Raw genomic sequence first — 22510 nt, 5'->3', positions numbered from 1 at the left:
GTCCTGGGTCCCTGATCCATGATTTTCACTGAAGCAGCAAGTGTGAAAAGCTTAAAATGCCACGAGGCACCCACATTTTAATCCAGGAGATCCAGAAATCAAAACTGGAGACCAGGAATTGGTCTCAGCTGGAAGCAGAGAGAGAGGCATGATATTTGAAGGAGGACACCCAGACCCCTCACCATCCCCTTAGGCATCCCTGGAGCTCCATTTTGAAAACAGGAGTCTGAGGTGGTCTGGGTGCCTCCCAGACCCTGGCCAGAGCAGAGGCAGGGGAAGAATGGGTGACAGATGGCCACAAACTCTGCCTCTGTGGACTGTCCCCCACCCCTGCCCCGGAAGATTCCACATGTCATGGTAAGACATGGCAAGCTGTGTCATCTAGGTGGTGATGAGTCAGCACAGTTGGGTGGGCAGCAAGGAAGAAGGGAGGCTGCTCGGAGGAGTGGGGGTGCCTGAGCAAAGGCTTGGGAGGTGAGAAAGTGTGGCGGAGGGGCTTGTGGGGCGGAGTGCACCCTTCTAAACCCAGAAATACGTGACACGCTTTGCATTACTAGTGACTGCTATCAGATAACTGGTTCAGAAAACGGAAGATGAATTTCAGCTGGGGAGAGATTGACAGGAAGGGCAAAAGTATAAAGATGGCTGCCCACAGAACCCCGCCCTTGGGGCCTGGGTCATCTAGGGGATTGGGGGGAAATCTATGTGTTCAGAAACAGCCTTAACGTGGGGGAAATGACCCCCAAGGCCCCTTAACTTCCTGTTGGCCCCCAGCGATCTGACCTGGTTAGGGAGCAACCTTTAGAAGGGAGTGGGGGGCCATGAGTTATCATCTTGTTCCTGGGTAGTTGGTTGGCGCTGCTCTGATGGCCAACTCCAGAATGTCCTGTTGACACAACTATTGCCCTGGCTCAGCATTTATTCTGAGAACTAGGAAGTTGAACTTCTCCTAACCCCCCAAAGTGTCTGAAACATGGATGTTTTCTCCCAAGATTGGAGCTAACGATGAAAATCACAACTTTAATGACTTTTCCAAACTATGAATCTCCCTAACGAGTCCTTCTGATGGTTTAGTTCTTGCTAATCGAGCTAGAGGGACCCTCAGGCTGGGCAGGGAAAGTGATGTGTCCCCCACAGCCCCCTAATTGCCCTCAGGTGACATACTGTCCTATTGAAAAGGTCCCTCGAGAAAGCCCTGTCCTCCGTACTCCAGCCCAGCCCTGCTCGAAGCCATGCACGGCTTCACTTTTTCTGTCCTCTCCGACGTGCAGAACTTGTCTGTGGTCTCGTGCCTTTGCCCATGAGGTTCCTTCTGCCCTTTTTACAGGGCTCACCTCCTCCATGAAGCCTTCCATCTGTGCCAGCTCACAGGGATTCCTTTTTGAATGTTCATAGCATGTTTTCACATGAACTGCTTGTTTGCCTAGCCATTTGAAAGAAGCCAAAACCTCTTTAATATCATGTCTTCCTACTTCACTTACAAACTACTGAAGAAAGGGGTCAGATCTTTTAGTTCCATATCCCTGTGTCCTGCACACACTTGGCACTCAGTAAGTGCTTAAGGCCAATGATACATGGATTGAAGGCTGCACAGTCTTTTCTTTTGTGTCCCTGGAACCCCTGAATTTCTGGAGGTGTTTACAAGGTGGCCCAGAACACAGGGTGGGGCTTAGTAGGGAGAGGCCTGGGGCTCGCGGGCAAGGAGCCCACCTCCATTCTGCAGTAGCTGGTGACCCCCACCACAGGCTACACAGCCCTCTCTAAGTTTGGAAAGAGGAGGCCACCCAGGCAATTGAGTAGGGGCCCTGCTTGGCCCCGCCCCTAATTTTATCCTCCCCAGCTGTGCTCCTGATACTTGCCAGGGAGAAAGGGTGGGGGAAGGATAGGCCAGCTCTGGATCATGAACAGATACTGTGTCTCCAGCCGGGAGAATGAGAATAGCTGGGTGTACAGACTTGGGGGAGCCCTGGGGTGTCAGTGGGTCCCAAATGCAGGTCTCTGGACCACTGAGAAACTAGGAAATTAAGGGTGGTATGTGCGTGTGTGTGTGTGTGTGCATCAGCCAAGGCTGCCATTGTGTCTTTTCCCAGGCAGCAATGTCCTTTGCTGATTTGGAAGCGGCACAGGGACTTGCATGTTGAAGGTCATCAGTAGGGCTAGAGAGTTTGGGGTCTGTCTCCTCTAGTATTTTAGGATTTTTTCTTGGAAGCCACTCCCTTCTCGCTGGGCCTCATTTTCCCATCTGAGATAAGAGCTCCGTGTTCTCGTGATCCCTGCTCTCTCTGACAGTCAGCGGCTCCCCGAGTTACCAGCTAGTAGGCAGCGGAAGCTGGCGTCCTAGGGTAATATCAGCGTTCCGGGGATCCAAGTGCCCACTGGAGCTGAAGCAGCCCATGGAACAGTCTAGAACATGCCGGCACTTTCACAAGAAACAAAGACTCACCAAGGAGACTTCTGGGTCATTATCCTGACCAAGCACCTGGAAGGAAATGGTTATTTTTCTTTTTGTTATTGCTGTGGTTTTATTTCGAAAAAAAACTAGCCGTGCAAAAAGTACATTTGGTTTGCGGCAGGGCCCATGGCTTCTTGCTAAGTGGACGGTGAGCTGGGCCGGTTTCTCAAGTGAGGAGCCCTGGCGTGGTGGGAGTCGCCTCCGGAGGGAGGATGTGCTCTTGGGGTGGAGCCTGCCTGGCATCGGCTGTGGGAGCTGTGGAGGTGCTGAGGAGATTGCAGGCAGCTGGGGGTTGGGGGTCTGGTGTTGACAAGTCATCTGTGAAGCCTGCCCCTGTCAGGGTTGGGGTCTGAGGGGCAGCCCTACCAAGGGAGGATGAGACAGGTGCCCAGGCTGAGGGAGAGAGCTCTCTGCCAGGCCTCGGGTCCCTGCCCAGGGCTGCCTAGAGATGGCCAGCATGTCCCTGTGCAGGTGGGGGCAGCAGTGATGCTGTGCGCCTCCCTCCCCAACACAGTGTGGTCCATGAAGCCAGCCCCTCCCTCCTGCCAACTTGGCCTTGATGGAGAGGAGAGGGGTGAGGGGTACAGAGGAGGCCTGCCCTCAGCCTGGCATCCACAGGGCAATGGGAGGGCCTTTCTGTGTGGCGTCAGCCTTTATAGAAGGGTCTGGAAGCCACCATGTCCTCCCCTCTCACTCTCCTGCCAGCACGGCGTCTTTGCAACCTTGGCACATCTCCTCTCCATGGGGGTAGGGGTTGAAGGGGCTGCCTTCAAAGCAGAAACAGCGCCGATGGTCAGAAGCTTTGAATATGGCCGCAGAACCCCCCGTCCCAACTTGACCTCAGTAATACCCAGGGGATGCCCCTACCTCAACCAGTACACGTTTGATGGAATGAACGGGCCTGCAGTGAAATGTCGGTTCCCTTTTTAGCAGAGACGGCCTTGGCCGTGGTTGTGGTCAGGCCTGTTATCTGTGTGTGAAGTGGCGGCACACATTCAGGCCACGTCCTGTAGGGTAATGGCACCTGCACCCGCCCTCTGGGACAGAGAGAGCCGCAGAGCCTGGCTCGACACACTGGCCTGGAGCCATGGGGAAAAGATGATTCCGGTAGAGGGAGATGGGAGTGGGGCCTTTGAGCCCATCCTTGAGGGGTCACCCTAGGGGGGTTCTTTTAGAGGATACTCTCCTGTGGAGGTGGCCCCATTTTCCACTGACTCTGGGATCTTTATCAAAGCCGAGAACTTTTTATTCCCTAGTTAAGAGATGCCAAACACCACCCTACCTCCCAACTGACATTCAACATGGGGTGTCAGGGACTGATGCGAGAGCTGGAGAGGGGGTGGACAGAGGGCACCCCAACGGTAGCAGAGAAGCCTGCACCTCCTCCAAGGTTTTCCAGAACTAAATTGCTCTGTGGGTCAATAAGTGAAGTGTGCTTCTTCACCCACCTCCACGGACGAAAGAAATAAAGGGCTTTGCATCTGAAATTCACAATCTGATGATCTCTGGCTAAGGGAACAAGCTGTCAAGAAAGAAGTCACCAGGGACCTTTTTCCCTAACCTCTGTGTTCCCAGCCTTTTTAATCTCAGTCAATGTCAGAGATTGATAATGTAAATTTCCCTAGGGATGTTGCAGTTCAAAGCAAGGGCTTATCTCTCTACCGATGGCACTGATGACAGCATTTATTATCCTTGCTTTTCTCTGTTCTTGACATTTTTGACACATCATCCATCTAAAATATATTCAGGGATTCTTCTCACAAGGGATGTCTTCGTCATTTATCTTCACCCATCCTCCTAATCATCATCCAAACATTCACTTATCTATTCTATTCACCATCCATCCATCTGTCCATCCACTTACCCACCCATCCACCTCTCCACCCACCTACACTTCCGTCCACTCACCCACCCTTCCACCCACCCTTTCTTCCATCCACCCACCCATCCATCCACCCACCCACCAATCCATCCTTCATCCATCCATCCACTTACCCACCCATTAACCTCCCCACCCACCATTCCATCCATTCACTCACCCACCAACCCACCTTTCATCCACCCATACATCCATCCAACTATCCACCTATTGACCTATCCAACCACCCACCCTTCCATTCATCTACCCACCTACCCACCAACCCACCCTTCATTTATCCATCTATCCATCCACTTATCCACACATTGACCTATCCACCTAGCCATCCACTCACCCATCTACCTATCCACCCGCCCTTCATCCATCCATCCACTCACCCACTCACCCTTCATCCATCCATTCATCCATCTTCTTATCCACCTATCCACCCACCCTTCCATCCATCCATCCATCCATCTACCTACCCACCAACCCACCCTTCATCCATCCATTCATCTACTTATCCATCTATTGACCTGTCCACCCACCCACCCTTCTATCCATCCATTTACCTATCCATTCATTCACCCACCCTTTCATCCTTCATCCATCAATCTATCCATTTACCAAGCACTTGAACACCTAGGAGTTTCCAGTTTATCATAGGAAAATGATGTGATTTGGATGTTTATCTCCTCCAAATTTCATGTTGAAATGTGACCCCCAGTGTTGGAGGTAAAGCCTGGTGGGAGGTGTTAGGGTCATGGGGCCAGATCCATCATGAATGACTTGGTGCCATCCTCACAGTTATGAGTGAGTTCTCAGTTCACATGAGATCTGATTGTTTAAAAGAGCCTGACACCTCCCCAGTCTCTCGCTCTTACTGCCCCTCTCACCATGTGACACACCTGCTCCCCCTTCCCCTTCTACCACAATTGGAGGCTTCCTGCGGCCTCACCAGGAATAGATGCTGGCACCACGCTTCTCATACAGCCTGCAGAACCATGAGCCAAAATAAACCTCTTTTCTTTATGAATTACCCAGCCTCAGGTATTCCTTTACAGTGACACAAAATGAACTAACACAGAAAATAAGAGAAATATGTGCGTATTTAAAGCACAGGGCACTACATAAAAAGCTGCTGACGTTCTGTTACAGTTTGACTGTGGAGGGTGAGTAAGGGGCTGGAGGGTAAGTAGGGAGGACTCCCTGACAGAGGTGGCATTTGAATTGGATCTTGAAGGATATGTCCGATTTTAACCACTGAAATCAAGCACATGCAGAGAAGTGTATTGCAGATGGGAGAAGCGTACTGAGTGGGAAAGGACAAGTGGTGTGTGTGAGCCCTAAGAATCTGATGTGGGGACAGGGAGAAGACTCCATGTGTGGTGGGCCTGGAAAGGGGGTTGGGGCCCCCTTGGCTACAGGTGGACAAGTATGACTTTTACTATGGTGGTGAGGACCACAGTTCTGTTCTTCCACTTAGTAGCGGGGTAACCCAGGCAAGACGCTGAAAGTGAACCTGCCAGAGCACATTCTTCCTCCTCCTCTGTTAGGCAGAGTTGGCCTCTACTGCCCGCCGTTGTTGCCAGGGTTACCTGAGATAATGATGTTCTTGTCTTTTTGGGTTGTGAGATGGGTGGGGGGGCTCTTACGTGTTTGTATGTGGTGTGTGTGTGTGCGTGCATGCATGTACTATTGATTTTCCAAAAAAATAGACTTTAAAAGTTCATACACAGACACACCAAAAATAGGGACATTTAAAGCATCAAACATTTTTTTCTCTGAATCTGCACTTGATCCAAGTACATGCTAATTTACGTTCTTTTTTCGTTGAGTGTCACCCCTGGCACACGTTCCTATGTGCTGTGTTGTGGACCTACGTTGCCTACGTGCCGCCTTCGATGGTCTCATCATATTATGATCATCTTAATGGTCAGGGTTATTTCATGTGCCTATCTTAACTTCTTTCCAAGTCCCCTCGTTTTAAATGAAGCTCCTGAAAACTTCTGTGGGTTTAGGGTTTAGGGACCATTTCCTTGATATCTGTCACCCTCCTGTTGCCTTTGAGTCTGGGAGTAAAGCAGAGCTGCTTATTGACCCCTGAATGTGTGCTGAGTGTAAGTTTTAGCTGAACATTTCCCAGTTTTCTTGTAGCTAGTTGTGGCCACATGACCAAGTTCAGGAGAGTGAGATATAAGTGGGGAGTATAACTTGCTTGGAGGAGCCCTTAAAGTGAAGGCATACGTCCTTCTCATCCTTCCCGTCTCCTGTTGCCTGAAATGCAGATGTGATGGCTGGAGTGGAAATAGCTATCTTGGACTCTGAGGCGAACCTAAGCATAGAAGCTATGCAGGGTAGAAAAACAATATATTATAGTAAGGGTCCCAAACATGTTAGACTATCATCCCAGCTCCAGACTACTTACCAGTTTTTTTTTTGTTTTTTTTTTTTGAGACGGAGTTTCGCCCTTGTTACCCAGGCTGGAGTGCAATGGCGCGATCTCGGCTCACCGCAACCTCTGCCTCCTGGGTTCAGGCAATTCTCCTGCCTCCGCCTCCTGAGTAACTGGAATTACAGGCACGCACCCCCATGCCCAGCTAATTTTTTGTATTTTTAGTAGAGACGGGGTTTCACCATGTTGACCTGGATGGTCTTGATCTGTTGACCTTGTGATCCACCCGCCTCGGCCTCCCAAAGTGCTGGGATTACAGGCGTGAGCCACCACACCCGGCCTACTTACCAGTTTTTTGTGAGAATAAATACTATCTTGTTTATTTATTTATTTAATTTATTTTGAGATGCAGTTTTGCTCTCTTCGCCCAGGCTGGAGTGCAATGGCATGATCTTGGCTCACTGCAATCTCTGCCTCCTGGGTTCAAGCAATTCTCCTGCCCCAGCCTCCTGAGTAGCTAGGATTACAGGTGCCTGCCTCCGCGCCCAGTTAATTTTTGTATTTTTAGTAGAGATGGGGTTTCACCATGTTGACCGGGCTGATCTTAAACTCCTGACCTCAGGTGATCTGCCCACCTCTGCCTCCCAAAGTGCTGGGATTACAGGTATGGGCCACCGCTCCCAGCAATACTATCTTGTTTTAATTTCTTATTTTAGATTTTCTGTCACTTACAAGCTTAGTTCTAATGAACACAAAGAGCTTTCTGTCTCTGTCATGTAGCACCAGATAATATGTCCAAAATACTCAGCTGCTTTGCAGAGCTACCTGCAATCCCATTTCCTAGTGGAGGCAAGAAAGAGGGAGACGGGGAGAGAGGAGAGGCAGCTGTGCACTCACTAAGACTCTTGTTGCGAGGACTAGATTGCAAACATTTTTTTTTTTCATACTGAGTGTTTATGAGTTTTAGATTTCACCAGAAGCTTCAGACTGTTTATTCTGGTTTGTGTTTCTGACTCCAAATCCTTGTGCTTTGACAGGGCTAGATTTGGTGATGAAGGCAGCCACGTGTCTTCCCTCAGCCTCAGTTCTGTGCTTTAGGTTGAGAACTCTGCTAGGTTAACGCCCCCCCACCCCGTGCCAGTGTTGTCCAGCTCCTCCTGAGAGTTGGTGTCCCCACCACACCAGCACAAGAAAGGCCTGGAGACCAGGTGTGGTGGCTCATGCCTGTAATCCCAGTGCTTTGGGAGGCTGAGATGGGAGGATTTCTTGAGGCCAGGAGTTCAAGACCAGACTGGGTAACACAGCAAGACCTCATCTCTACAAAATTTTTTTTAAATGAGCTGAGCATGGTGGTGTGCACTTGTAGTCACAGCTACTTGGGAGGCTGAGGCAGGGGGATCACTCAAGCCCTGGAGTTCAAGGTGACAGTTCGGCCTAGGTGACAGAGTGAGATCCTGTCTGTATCTAAAAAATGAAACCAAAAGCCCTGGGGCCCAGTCTCAACAATGCTGCATCCTTGAGATGGTGTCATTCATTCATTCACCATCTCTTTGTTGAGATGGTCTCTGGGTCTCATTGGCCATACCTTGGCACTTGCTGAGTGTCAAGCTGGGTTTGTGCTGCCACTGGGAGTCTTCAGTGGTCACTTCACCTCTTTGTTCAGCCTCGGGAAAGGTTTGTCCTGAAATGGCTGGGACTTGAACTCCCTTTTCCAGGGACAGTACAGGCCTGTTCTAAGCCTGTAAGAGGCTGCCCGGAGCTGCTCAGCAACAGCCAAAGAGCACTCCCGGGACATGAGAGGCCCCAGGAATGGCCTGGGATTTAGCTGGGTGGGCTGTCTGGAGAAGCTGTGCCAGATCCTATTGAGGTGGCCTGAAGGACAGTGAGGGTCTTGTTTCCACCAGGCAAGGCCGCCCCAGCCCTAGCTCTACAGCCCGCCTCGGCCTCCCAAAGTGCTGGGATCACAGGCGTGAGCTACCGTGCCCAGCTGGAGCACCCTTTTCTAATTTATGCAGAGGCCACCTACAGGCTACTAAGGACCCAGCCATAGAAGAGCCGGTAGCACACTGGGCACTTGCTCCTGATGCCTGTGGCAGCTCATTCTGTGTGTGGCCCCACTAGACTGTAAGCTCCTAGCAGCAGGGACAGTGACTCCTCCTGGCAGGGTGTGGGTGTGGCATTACCGGGTCAGCACTGTGCAGAGCACAGAATGCTCCACCACGAACACTGGTGTGACGGAGAGTCGAAGGGGAAGGAAGGAGGATCTAGCGCAGGGCTTTGTAAGTGTTTGCTGAATGACTCTATGGGGGGTTCATACCAAAGAGACAGGTGAAGAGGAATTGCCCAGGACAGAGGGCCTCTGGGAGAGGGAACGGGGCCCACTGGGAGGCCTGCCGGGGGTGGAGGGGCCTGTGAGCTGTGAACATCTGAGAAACAGGGTGGGCAGCCAAGGGAGAGGATTCAGCCACAGGAATGGGGCGGGGCCAGCCACAGTGTGGGGGAGTTGCCAAGGACCCCAGATTCCCTTCAGCCATAGCCTCTCAGGCAGCGCCATGCCCCGGAGCCCCACTCTGGTCTGCACGGCACTGCGCCAGCCAGGATGTGATCACCTGTCTTTGTCCCAGGGACCTCCAGTCTTGTGAAGATGCAGGAGTGATATGCAGTGCTGTGGCCACAGGGTGCAGGACGGTCCCGTGGAGAGCGGGGGGCTCTCCGGCTGGCTGAGGGACATCCTGCTCAGACTGGGGTGGCGTCTAGGGGACCTTTTCTTGGGGTGTGAGAGCCACACAAAGCCATGTCTGGGAGTTCTCAGGTAAACTCGTGGTGGGGGTGGAGGGGCTGTTGCAGGCTCCACGTGCCTGTTATGGACAGTCTACCGGACGGACAGGAGAGGGAACCAGACAGCAGAGGCTCTTGGGCCATATCCTGAGGGCAATGGAGACTATGGGCAGGAATTTTGCCCCCATTTAAAAAACAGAGCTATTGGCCAGGCTCGGTGGCTCACACCTGTAATCCCAGCACTTTGGGAGGCCGAGGCAGGTGGATCACTTCAACTCAGTAGTTTGAGACAGTCTGGGCAACATGGTGAAACCCTGTCTCTACAAAAATTTTTTTAAAAATTAGCTAGGCCCTGGTGTGATTCTGTCCTGTGTGGCTGTTCTTTTGAGCAGTGGTTGTTTATCTCCGTCCGCCTTCTCTCCCACCTAAGTGTGTGCTGCCACGCAGTAGGAGATTCGATGGACATGGACTTGAGCCCCCTGAGGCCCCAGAACTATCTTTTTGGTTGTGAACTAAAGGCTGACAAGATGATCAGTTTAAGGTGGACAACGATGAAAACGAGCACCAGTTATCTTTAAGAACCATCAGTTTAGGAGCTGGTGCAAAGGATGAATTGCACATTGTTGAAGCAGAGGCAATGAATTACGAAGGCAGTCCAATTAAAGTAAAGTAACACTGGCAACTTTGAAAATGTCTGTACAGCCAGCAGTTTCTCTTGGGGGCTTTGAAATAACACCACTAGTGGTCTTATGATTGAAGCGTGGTTCAGGGCCAGTGCATATCACAGCACTTAGTAGCTGTGGAGGAAGATGCAGAGTCAGAAGATGAAGAGGAGGAGGATGTGAAACTCTTAAGTATGTCTGGAAAGCGGTCTGCCCCTGGAGGTGGTAGCAGGGTTCCACAGAAAAAAGTAAAACTTGCTGCTTCTGCTGATGATGAAGATCATGCTGCTGATGATTTTGGTGATGAGGAAACTGAAGAAAAAAAGCACCAGTGAAGAAATTTATACGCGATACTCCAGCTAAAACTGCACAAAAGTCAAATCAGAATGGAAAAGACTCTAAACCAACATCAGCACCAAGATCAAAAGGACAACAATCCTTCAAAAAACAGGAAAAATCTCCTGAAACACCAAAAGGACTAGTTCTGTAGAAGACATGAAAGCAAAATTGCAAGCAAGTATAGAAAAAGGTGGTTCTCTTCCCAGAGTGGAAGCCAAGTTCATCAGTTACGTGAAGAATTGCTTCCGGATGACTGACCAGGAGGCTGTTCAAGATTTCTAGCAGTGGAGGAAGTCTCTTTAAGAAAATAGTTTAAACAATTTTTAAATGTTCTGTCTTATTTCATTTCTTTTTTTTTTCCCATTTATTTATTTTATTGCTTTTTAGGTTTTGGGGTACATGTGAAGAACATGCAAAATTGTTGCATAGGAACACACGTGGCAGTGTGATTTGCTGCCTTCCTCCCCATCACCTACTTCTGGCATCTCTCCCCTTGCTATCTCTCCCCAGCTTCCCACCCCCCACCGTCCCTCCCCTATTTCCCCCCAACTGACCCCAGTGTGTAGTGCTCCCCTCCCTGTGTCCATGTGTTCTCATTGTTCAACACCCGCCTATGAGTGAGAACATGTGGTGTTTGATCTTCTGCTCTTCTGTCAGTTTGCTGAGAATGATGGTTTCCAGGTTCATCCATGTCCCTACAAAGGACCCAAACTCTTCGTTTTTGATGGCTGCATAATATTCCATGGTGTATATGTGCCACATTTTCCCTATCCAGTCTATCGTCGATGGGCATTTGGGTATTTCTATAACAGTTGGTATCTGGCTGTCCTTTCTATGATGCAGAGTGAGAACTTTCCCTACCACGTTTGATAAATGTTGTCCAGGTTGCATTGCCAAGAATGGGTTGTCCAAAGTGCCTGTAGTGTTTAAAGATGGAACTCCACCCTTTGCTTGGTTTTAAGTATGTGTGGAATGTTATGACAGGACATAGTAGTGGTGGTCAGACATGGAAATGGTGGGGAGACAAAAATATACGTGTGAAATAAAACTCAGTATTTTAATAAAAAAAAATTAGCCAGGCGTGGTGGTGCAAGCGTGTACTACCAGCTACTTGGGAGGCTGAGGCAGGAGGATCACTTGGGCCTGGGAGGCAGAGGTTGCAGTGAGCCAAGATGGCACCACTGCACTCTAGCCTGGGCAACAGGATGAGACCCTGTCTCAAAAAAATAAATAAATAGATCAATAAATAAACACTGAGCCATGTCTCAGTGTGCTGGGGCTACTGTAACAAAGTGTCACAAACTGGGTGGCTTAAAACAATAGAAACTGATTATCTCATAGCCTTGGAGGCCAGAAGTCTGAAGTCAAGGAATGGCCATTCTCCCTCCAAAGGCCTTCGAGAAGGCAAGCTTCCGGTGGCCCAGGCAATCCGTGGGGTCCCTTGGTTCGTGGCCGTACCTCTCCATTCTCGGCCTCCTTTGTCACCTGGCTGTGTTCTCTCTGTGTCTGTCTGTGTTTCTCCCTTTCTTTTCTTCTTTTTTTTTTTTTTTTTTTGAGATGGAGTCTCACTCAGTCACCCAGGCTAGAGTGCAGTGGCGTGATCTCAGCTCACTGCAACCTCCTCCTCCTCCTGGGTTCAAGTGATCCTCCTGCCTCAGTCCCCCGAGTAGTTGGGACTACAGGTGCCCGCCACCATACCCAGTTAATTTTTGTATTTTTAGTTGAGACAGGGTTTCACCTTGTTGATCAGGCTGGTCTTGAACTCCTGACCTCAGGTGATCCACCCTCTTTGGCCTCCCAAAGTGCTGGGATTATAGGAATGAGCCACCGCGCCCAGCCCTCTCTTCCCTTCTTATAAGGACATCAGTCATTTTGGATTTAGGGCCCAGCTTACTCCAGTAGAACCTCGTCTTAACACTACATCTGCAACAAACCTATTTCCAAATAAAGTCACTTTCTGAGGTGCTATAGGACTATGTCTTTTAGGGGGATATGATGGAACTTGTAACACTATAATTTACATGGAGTGAAATTCACTCTCTTTAGTGTACATTTCTGCACATTTGGACAAACAGTCGTGCAGCTGCCACTGCAATCAAGACAGAAAATTCCATCACCCTCCAAAAGCCCTCGTGCCCTTTTGTAGTCAGCGCCTCTTGTGTCCCAGACCCTAGCAGTCATTTGTTTCTGCTCCGTCCCTGAGTTCTGCCGTCTCGAGAACGTCCTCTGAATGGAGTCACAGCGTGTCACCTTGTGCCTGGCCTTTTCTCAGCCGCCTGCGTGTGTGGTCTGCTTGTGTTGCCGTGTGACTTGGGAGCCCGCTCCTCTTTGTCGCTGAGAATATTTCGTCATGTGGATCTACCAGTGTGTTTATCCCTTCCCTGCTGACGCCTGTGTGGGTTGTTTCCAGTTTGGGGCGATGACAAATACAGGCACTAACACATGTTTGCATAGAGATTCTTTCGTCGTGGGGCCACGTGGGCAGGCTTGCATGCGGGCTGCTCTGTGAGGAAGGATGTGGGGGCAGCTCGGGGGGGCGGGGAAGGGGAGAGTGGGGGTCCAGGGCAGGGCTGGTGCCTGGACTAGGGCCTTGGCGTCAGGGAGGGGAGAGGTGGCTCGGGGACAGGAGGGCTCACTGGAGGCTGAGTGGATGGAGCCTGGCGAGAGATGGGTGTGCATTGTGGGAACGAGGAGGCCGCCTTTCTTCCCTCCCACCGCCTCCCTCCCAGGGCTGAGTGTAGCTGTCTGGACATGTGGAGGTCAAGCAGTAGAACAGTACGGTGTGGTGGTCAGGGCTGTGAGCCCTGGAGCAAACCGCTGGGATTCACGTTCTACTCCCTGCCTCAGTTTCCTTATCTGTAAAATGACAGCTCCTAATTCAGAGTTGCTGTGTATTGTTACATGAGTGGTTGTATATAAGGACCTGGAACAGAGTCAGGAACGTAGTAGGTACTGTTTCCATGGTCTTCTCAAGGGCCCTGATTCCACACCCGCTTGTCCACTCCACTCACAGTTGGCAGTAGTGCCTGTTGTGGCTCCGTGGGGGTGTGGACGGCATCCTCCTCTGGAAACCAGGGGCAGGTCACCTGACCCAGGTCTGCCTGGCTGACCGTGGGACCTCTGGGATGATTGCTTGGTCCATTCACACAGTGTGGAGGTGCAGGGTCGTACTGTGCCAGGTGGCATGTGAGCAGTGTGTGGCACAGCAGCCCGCACACAGTAGGCACTTTGCAGAAGGCATGAAGACATGACGGAGAGAGGCCTCGGTGACTGGTTCATGGGACACACTCCGGTTTAGGGGCTGGCAGAGGCTCCCCATGGCACTGCCACACATAGCCCCTTTTTCTCCCAAGTTTGTCCTCTGTCACTGATGGAAGCTGATGAAGGTGGTGGCCTGTCAACCTCTGAGCTGCATGGCCCATGGTGAGCTGGCACCTGGCCTGGGCTCCAAGGGGAGAGGTGTCGTGGGTCCTGCTTCAAATCCCACAGCAGCCCCCAGAATCCAGGCCAACTGATAGAGACCCCCCCTACCCCAGGTAGGGTTCATGTCCAGGTTGGTTATGATTGATACCAGCCTAACAAAGGGATGCTTACAGTCAATTCTCATTGTTCACAGATTCTGTATATGCAAATCAGCCTACTTGCTAAAATGCATTCATGAGCCCCCAGATCAATCCTTTTGAAGCCCTTTGAGGACATAGGCGCAGAGCAATGAAATATTCAAGTTGTCCAATGGGCACATTCCCAGCTGAGGTTGAACAGGGAGATGCTCTGTTTTCTTTCAGCTCCCGTGCTGCAAACAAGTGTCCTTGTTGAGGTCTACTTTGTGTAATGTTTTCATGCTTTTTTAAGTGGTTTCACTTTTTAGGCCCCAAAGCATAGTGTTCAACAGCTGTCTTGTGTTCCTAAGTGTAAGAAGGCTGTGATGTGTCTTACAGAGAAAATACATGTGTTCAATAAGCTTTACTCAGGCGTGAGTTAGTCCTGTTGCTGTGAGTTCAGTGTCAATGAATCAAGATTATATACAGCTAGTGCTCGACTTATGACCACGGTCGGGACCGCGGACCGGTTGTAACACTATTTGGTCGTAAGTTGAGTAGGCTATATGTACAGTTGAAATGGTGCACGCAGAGATGGTAGTGCTGCTGGAAGCTGGTCCGCACTGTCGTATGCCCAGCTGGGCAACGTTTGCACTGCCAGACACAGATCAGTCGTGGCTAGCGATTGTGGTCATAAGGTCAAATGGTCGTAAGTTGCATAGGTGGTAAGTCAATCAATACCTGTATTCAATAAGGTGCCCCTCAACAGAGACACACATAAAACAAGGTTATGTATTGATTGGCTGATGAAAATGTTGTGACCAGAGGCTTGCAAGAACCTAGCCTTCTATTTCCCCTAGGAGCAATGATTCAGTATTTGCTAACTCAGTGTTCATGGTGACTTTATAGAGCAAAACCACCGTGAGTAATGAAAATCAACTGTATCTACCTCATGTGGATAAATCTGCCCCAATCTCTCCCCTGCACTGTGCACACTTCTACCATCAGCCGCTCATGCCTCTGGGTTAGGAAGTGCCGTTTTAGCTACAGCCTTTCTTGAAAACGCACAAGTCCTTGGTATATGCACTGTCCCTCCAGTCTGGGAGCCGTGGTCCCTTTTCATCTCCAGTGACATTCAAGGGTTGGAAAAGACAGTTTCCAAGGAAGGTAGTGGTCAATGCTAATATTTTATTTCCTGTGATTCTAACAGAAAGACTCTTGCAGGGAGTAGTATCAATCAAGGCAAAAAAAAGCAGGGATTTTTGAGTTTCACAGATTTGACACTAATAATCACAGCAATTATGTCTTGAGCATTTACTCAGGGTCGAGATTTTTATCAGTTAATGGTCATAGCCCCCCGAGGCTGGAACTACAATGCCCAACTTACAGGTGAGGAAACTGAGGCACAGCAAGTGACTTGATCAAAGCTCTTAGCAATAGCAGAGTTGTGGCCACTTGCCAGTTGATTCAGCCACCTGAATCCAGGTTTCTTTGAGTCCGTAATCTCTGCCCTAGCCCCTGAACTCCCTGTAGCTCTGTGCTTTATCCAAGGTTCTCGGTCCCTTATTGCCTTTTCTACATCCAAGTGTGCCTGGAAGGGATACTGCTGGAACCACCACAGCCTTCCAAGCCCCACTGAGGGGATGACCTCCCCGTCCTCTACCCAAGTTGGTCCTATGCAGACAACCCAGGTGAAGAACCTGGGAGGTGCAGAAAGGTGCACCCGGCCTCACCCACCAGTCTCTCTCTTGTCATCTGCTGGCAAAGTCCCACCCCATAGTTGCTGTCCTTGGAGTCTTTGGGGGTCATTGTAACCTGGGTGGGATGGGTGTGCCTTGGAGTCTTTGGGGGTCATTGTAACCTGGGTGGGATGGGTGTGCCTTGGAGTGTTTGGGGTCATTGTAACCTGGGTGGGATGGGTGTGCCTCGGGGTCTTTGGGGTCATTGTAACCTGGGTGGGATGGGTGTGCCTCGGGGGTCTTTGGGGTTATTGTAACCTGGGTGGGATGGGTGTGCCTCGGGGTCTTTGGGGTCATTGTAACCTGGGTGGGATGGGTGTGCCTCGGGGGTCTTTGGGGTTATTGTAACCTGGGTGGGATGGGTGTGCCTTGGGATCTTTGGGGTTCATTGTAACTTGGGGGGATGGGTGTGCCTCGGAGTCTTTGGGGTCATTGTAACCTGGGTGGGATGGGTGTGCCTTGGGGTCTTCAGGGTCATTGTAACCTGGGTGGGATGGGTGTGCCTTGGAATCTTGGGGGTTCATTGTAACCTCGGTGGGATGGGTATGCCTCGGAGCCTTTGGGGTCATTGTAACCTGGGTGGGATGGGTGTGCCTGTCGTGCCTTGGGACTCCTCCTTGTAGCATCTTACCTCCTCATTGCCTCCCTACTGTCCCCAAAGTTAATTCAACAGTGTCTTCATCAGCTTGGGCTACAAACAGTGGGAATTGGGTGGGGTACAAACAGTGGGAACTTATTTCTTGTGGTTCTGGAGGCTGGGAAGTCCAAGATGAAGGCAGCAGCAGATTCTGTGTGTGGCAAGGCCCAGTCGCCAAACACCAAACCCTGTCATAGATGGAATGTGTGTGTCCCCCCAAAATGTTTATGGTGAAATCCTCCCCTCTCAGGAGACACGAACACTCAGCCTATGACAGCCAGTGTCCTCAGCTTCCTCTAACCTCCCACTCTTGAAAACTCACCCACAGTGACTTCATGCCTTCACACAAGGCACTTTGCATGCTTTAAAATCTGATGGGGGCAGGTGGACATATATGTTAACGGGGAACAAACCCCTGATGGTGGAATTTCCAGCCAGGGGTGCCAAGTCCATTTGGCTTTGCAAGGGCACCTGGGCCTGGCAGACGGCCCCTGTCAAGAAGTGTCAGGACTGCAGTCGGCCTGGGTAGGCACATGACACGTTTATTCCCCAGCAGAGGAAATGTGGTCACAGCAACTATTAGGTGGGTTGCAGGGTGACTCAGTGTCACCAGGGGGTGGAAGGAATGTGATGCTGATGTAGTTTCCTGCAAGGGGCGAGTCAGGGCCGCTCTCCTTGGCCCGCACCCTCACGACACTGACAGTGCCCCTGGGAGGGCAGCTGTGGAGAACCAGCAGTGTGTTCTGACCTCCCTCCAGTGTAGAAATGGTAGTTCACTCTGCCAAAGCACATTTCCTGCCCCCCTAGCTATTTTAAACCCCTCCCCCTAGTAAGCCCTTGACGTAAGTGGAGGCAAGTCTCCCTTCTGTATTTCTTTTTTTTTTTTTTGAAACTGAGTCTTACTCTGTCACCCAGGCTGGAGTACAGTGGCGCGATCTCGGCTCACTGCAATCTCCGCCTCCCAGATTCAAGCGATTCTCCTGCCTCAGCCTCCTGAGTAGCTGGGACTATAGGCGCATGCAACCATGCCTGGCTGATTTTTAGTAGAGATAGGGTTTCATCATGTTGGCCAGGCTATTCTTGAACTCTTGCCCTCAAGTGATCCACCCGCCTTGGCCTCCCAAAGTGCTGGGATTAAGGCGTGACTCCCTTCTTTTATCTTAATACTAAGAGAACCTAGACTCATTGAGGGAGGGAGACTTGCTTAAGGTCACACAGCAAACGAACAGCAACAGGCTAGAATAGACCCCAGCTGCCTTTCCAGCATACAGGGGTTTCTGCACCTCCCAGAGCTGCCCAGGATGAGTACTGTCCACAGCCACTATTAATTGACCCCACTGTTAAGTGCCAGATGCCTTAGTTCTTCTGGTCCTCACAACTAATCCTATCGGGTTGTCTCATTTTATACACTGGCCAGCCTCAGAGCAGAAGGCAGGCAGGGCACCCAGGCTCCTTGTCCTCCCTTCTGGGGGAGGTTGTGTCTACCATGGTGTAACTCTTCCCCACTCCCTCTTCCTCCTCAGCCTCAGCAGGGGTGGGGGAGGCTGCAGTCTCCTCCTCGTGTCCTCCACTCAACTCCAGATGTTGAGGAACCACTGAGTAAGCAGCAGGCAGGTCAGAGGCAGGGGTCCCAGGGCCACGGTGGGATGTGTGGGCTGCCACGTGTTGCAGGTGCTCCCAGAGGAGGGGCGGTCTCCCCAGAGCTGTCTGAGCCTCCAGCCCTCTTGCTCATTTTCCCTGCCTGGTCCATTCCTGGGCAGGAGAAGGCAGCAGAAGGAAGGTGGGCATGGGAGCTGGGAGGCTCTTGAAGGCCAGGGAGCTTTGGAGGGGCGAGACCCAGGAGGCTCATCTTAGGCAAAGACCAGGCCCAGGAAGTGGCCTTGAAATGTAGCAGCCTCCCGTGGCAGCTCCCAGGAGGAGGGGCTGGTAAACACTGCAACAGATAGCACAGGACTGATTTGCGTTCCTGAAGAACTTTCCAAACAGGGTGGTGGCTAAAAGTAATAATACTTGACATGCATCTAGTTCTCCTCTTTATTTCCTTTTTCCTTCTGTTTGAAAACAAATTCCACAAATAATACATGAATTCACATATACACTGAAAAGACGTAAACTTTAGAAAAGTCTAAATCTGCATTGTCCAGTGTGATAGCCACTAGCCACAGGTAGCTATTTTACAGGTTAAATTCATTAAAATATGGCAGTAGCACAACTATTATGGAAAACAGTGTACAGATTCCTTAAAGAACTAAAAGTAGATCTACCATTTGATCCAGCGATCCCACTACTGGGTATGTACCCAGACGGAAAGAAGTCATATGAAAAAGATACTTGCACATGCACAAAGTTTATAGCAGCACAATTCACAATTGCAAAAGCATGGAATCAGCCCAAATGTCCATCAGTCAATGAGTGGATAAAGAAATTGTGGTCTATATGTATGATGGAATGCTACTCAGCTCTAAAAAGGAGTGAATTAATAGCATTCACAGCAACCTGGATGGGATTGGAGACTGTGATTCTAAGTGAAGTAACATCATATGTTTTCACTCCTAAGTGGGAGCTAAGCTATGAGGATACAAAGGCATAAGAATAATACACTGGACTTTGAGGACTTGGGGGAAAGGGTGAGAGGGGGTAAGAGAAAAAGACTACTAATTGGTTACAGTGTATACTGCTCAGGTGATACGTGCACCAGAATCTCAGAAATCACCACGAAAGAACTTAGGTAACCAAATACTGCCTGTTCCCCAAAAAACCTATGGAAATAAACAAATGGTTTTTTTTTTTAATGTGGCAATAGCCTCATTTCAAGTGCTTAATAAGCACATGTGGCTTGTGGTGTCCACACTGGATGGTCCAGGTAAAGAAAATTTCCGGCAATGACAAAATTCTGTTGGACAGCACTGGCTGGACCAGAAACTAGGAAACCCTACCAGCCAAAATATCATGTTTAGAATCAGTTTGGTTCCTTTGGGCTTGTTTTACATATGTTTACGTATGTGTGGCTATCCATAGAGATAGACTTCTTGAGTTTATAAAATCTCCCCACGTAACGATTGTATCTGACCTGCCTAGCAGCTGGGTGCTCTGCCTGCCCTCTGCTCTAAGGCTGGCCAGTGTCTATGGGTAAGAGAATAATGTTCCCCATTAAAAAAATTATATCCTTTGAGTGATATGTCATCTTTTTTTTTTTTTTTTTTTGGTTACAGATAAGGAAACTTAGGCTCATAGAGTGGCCGAGTAAATGAGGCTTGGTGTGGTGGCTCACACCTGTAATCCTAGCACTTTGGGAGGTTGAGGTGGGCAGATTACTTGAGGTCAGGAGTTTGAAAACAGCTTGGCCATTATGGTGAAACCCCATCTCTACTAAAAATACAAAAATTAGCTGGGTACGGTGGTAGGTGCCTGTAATCCCAGCTGCTCGGGAGGCTGAGGCAGGAGAATCATTTGAACTGGGAGACGGAGGTTGCAGTGAGCTGAGATTATGCCACTACACTCCAGCCTGGGCAACAGAGTGAGACTCCATCTCAAAAAAAAAAAAAAAGAGAGAAAAGGCGAAGAAAAAGTAAATGGACAAGTGAGGAGAGGTTGCAATGGGTTTGTTTCAGGACAGAGAGGTTCTTCCCCTGGGTTTGTCCAGAGCAGCCGAGGGGCAGCCAGGCAGCACGGCTCTTCTCAAATCCCTACACCTTCCACCATCTTGTATGTGAAAGAGAGGCTCTAACAAGCACATTATCTGGGGCGGCTCATGCCCCAGTGTCTATTCTCCCATTTTTATTGTTTCCGCTAAAGTCTTCACCTGTTATTTTCTGATTGTCATTATAATACACATTTACTGTAAAAATTTGGAGTGTCCAGAAAGTGCAAAGAAGGAGAAAGAAATCACTATATCTCAGGATTAACAGCCACAGTTGTGCCAGTTTCCACTCTCACCTACAGAACAGGAGAGCTCCGGGTCTTCGCATCCTCCCCAGGCCTTGGAAGTGTCAGCCTCCGTTGTGACACCCATGGAGATGGGCCCTTGCTGTTCTGTTTATGAAATCCTGATCCTCTTGCTGTTGAGAATCTTTTCATATGCTCGCGGCCATGTGGAGATCCACCATAAGAAGCGCTGGGTCAAGCCTCTTGCTCATTTCCCTGTTTGTTATCTTTTCCCTGTTGGTGTGGGCAGTGTGGTTATGAGCCCTTTGTTGGTTGTGTGTGTAAAAATCTCTTCTCTCACTTAGGGCTTGTGCTTTCATTCTTGTTTCCTTTTTCTTTTTTCTTTTTCTTTTTTTGTTTTTAGACAGGGTCTTGCTCTGTTGCCCAGGCTGGAGTGCAGTGGCATGATCTTGGCTCACTGCAGCCTCTGCCTCCTGGGTGAGCTTTCGTTCTCCTTATGATGTCTTGATGAACAGGAAGTCTTTGTTTTACTGAATTCAGTTTCATCGGTCCTTTCTTTTAAGATTGGCAGGTGTGTGTGTGTATGCAGGCACGTGCATGCTATTTCAGAAGTCTCTCTACCATCAGATTATGAAGACATTCTTTACTTTCTTCTACAAGCTTTTTTGTTTTACCTTCCACCTTTAGGTTAGGACACAGTCTACCTGGAACTGATTTGTTTGTTTGTTTTTTGAGATGGAGTCTTGCTCTGTCACCCAGGATGGAGTGCAGCGGCGCAATCTCGGCTCACAGCAACCTCTGCCTCCTGGGTTTGAGCAATTCTCCTGCCTTCAGCCTCCTGAGTAGCTGGGATTACAAATGTGCCCCACCACATCTATCTAATTTTTTTGTGTATTTTTAGTAGAGATGGGGTTTCACCATGTTGGTCAGACTGGAACTGATTTTTCAGTTGTGGAGAAGGGATCAGGCTTCATTGTTCCCTCAGGTGGATACCCAGTTGTTCAACACCCTCAGTGTGCCACTATTTCAGCCGTGCAGAAATCATGTGACTGTGTATGTGCAGCTCTATTTCTGGACTTTTCTGTTACACTGATCTGTGTGTCTGTCCCTGCACTAATATGCCATTTTAATAACTTCAGCTTTATCATAAGTCTTGATACCCTGCAGAACAACTCCTACCCCCTCTTCAAGTGTGGCCTGGATCTTCTCAGACCCTTTCATCTCTCCCTGCCTTTTCTCTCTTTTTTTTTTTTTTAGAGATGGAGTCATACTCTTATCATCCAGGTTGGCATGCAGTGGCATTATCTCAGCTCACCGCAACCTCCATCTCCCAGGTTCAAGTGATTCATTTGCCTCAGCCTACCGAGTAGCTGGGATTACAGGCACACGCCACCATGCCCAGCTAATTTTTGTATTTTCAGTAGACACAGGGTTTTGCCATGTTGGCCAGGCTGGTCTTGAACTCCTAACCTCAGGTGATCTGCCTGCCTCTGCCTCCCGTATTGCCAGGATTACAGGTGTGAGCCAGCACGCCCAGCCTCTCTCTGCTTTTTTATAGAACACCTTTGGGATTCCCATTGCGATCGCACTGATTCTGTACACCCGTTTGTATAGAATTGATGCCTTGACAATATTGTCTTCCACTCCATGGACAAAATCTGTCCTTCCATCCCTCCTTCTCCTATTGTGTGTCTATGATGTTTAAAGTTTATATCATAAGCAGGCATCAGTAGAAATTTGGCAGTGATTAGAAACATAGACTATTGACTCAAGAAACTGCCAGGGTTCATATCCCCACTCTGCCACTGGCCAATTCTGTAGCCTTAGTGAGTTAACTTCTCTATGTCTTGGTTTTGTCCTCTCTAAAATGGGAATGACAACCAGAGTAACCTTATAGCATTCTTTTAAAGAATTAACTTGGTTAATACATGCAAACCAGCCACAGCAATGCATGGCACACAGTAAATAGTAAACTCTGGAAACGTAATTTATTTCTGCGTAGGTAATATGCTCATAGGATTTAAAACAAAAATATATAAAGAAAAAGATATACAGGGAAGACATCTTCCCGCCTTGGTCCCTTCATGTCCCTGTTTATACCCCTTCCTGACTGCTAGTGTCCTGTATCATCTTCCAGAGTTTCTTTATGCAAATACAAATAATTATTTTTTTTCCAACAAGGGAGCACAGTATACATACTGTTCTATATGTATGTACGTGGGTAAT

General features: G+C 49.4%; 1 protein-coding gene and 1 pseudogene across 2 annotated transcripts in view; both read left to right on the top strand.

Annotated features, from left to right (window-relative positions):
* The window catches only part of RIN3 (Ras and Rab interactor 3), a 173767-nt gene that overhangs the window by 3180 nt on the left and 148077 nt on the right, over positions 1–22510 (top strand). The window lies entirely within an intron of this gene.
* On the top strand, positions 9822–10787 carry LOC116558054 (annotated as a pseudogene).

This window comes from Sapajus apella, unplaced genomic scaffold (assembly GCF_009761245.1).
Source record: "Sapajus apella isolate SASKATOON/1434 unplaced genomic scaffold, GSC_monkey_1.0 scaffold20, whole genome shotgun sequence".
Classification (NCBI taxonomy): domain Eukaryota; kingdom Metazoa; phylum Chordata; class Mammalia; order Primates; family Cebidae; genus Sapajus; species Sapajus apella.
The sequence above is the reverse complement of the archived record's forward strand: the minus strand, read 5'-3'. Positions and strand labels throughout refer to the sequence as shown.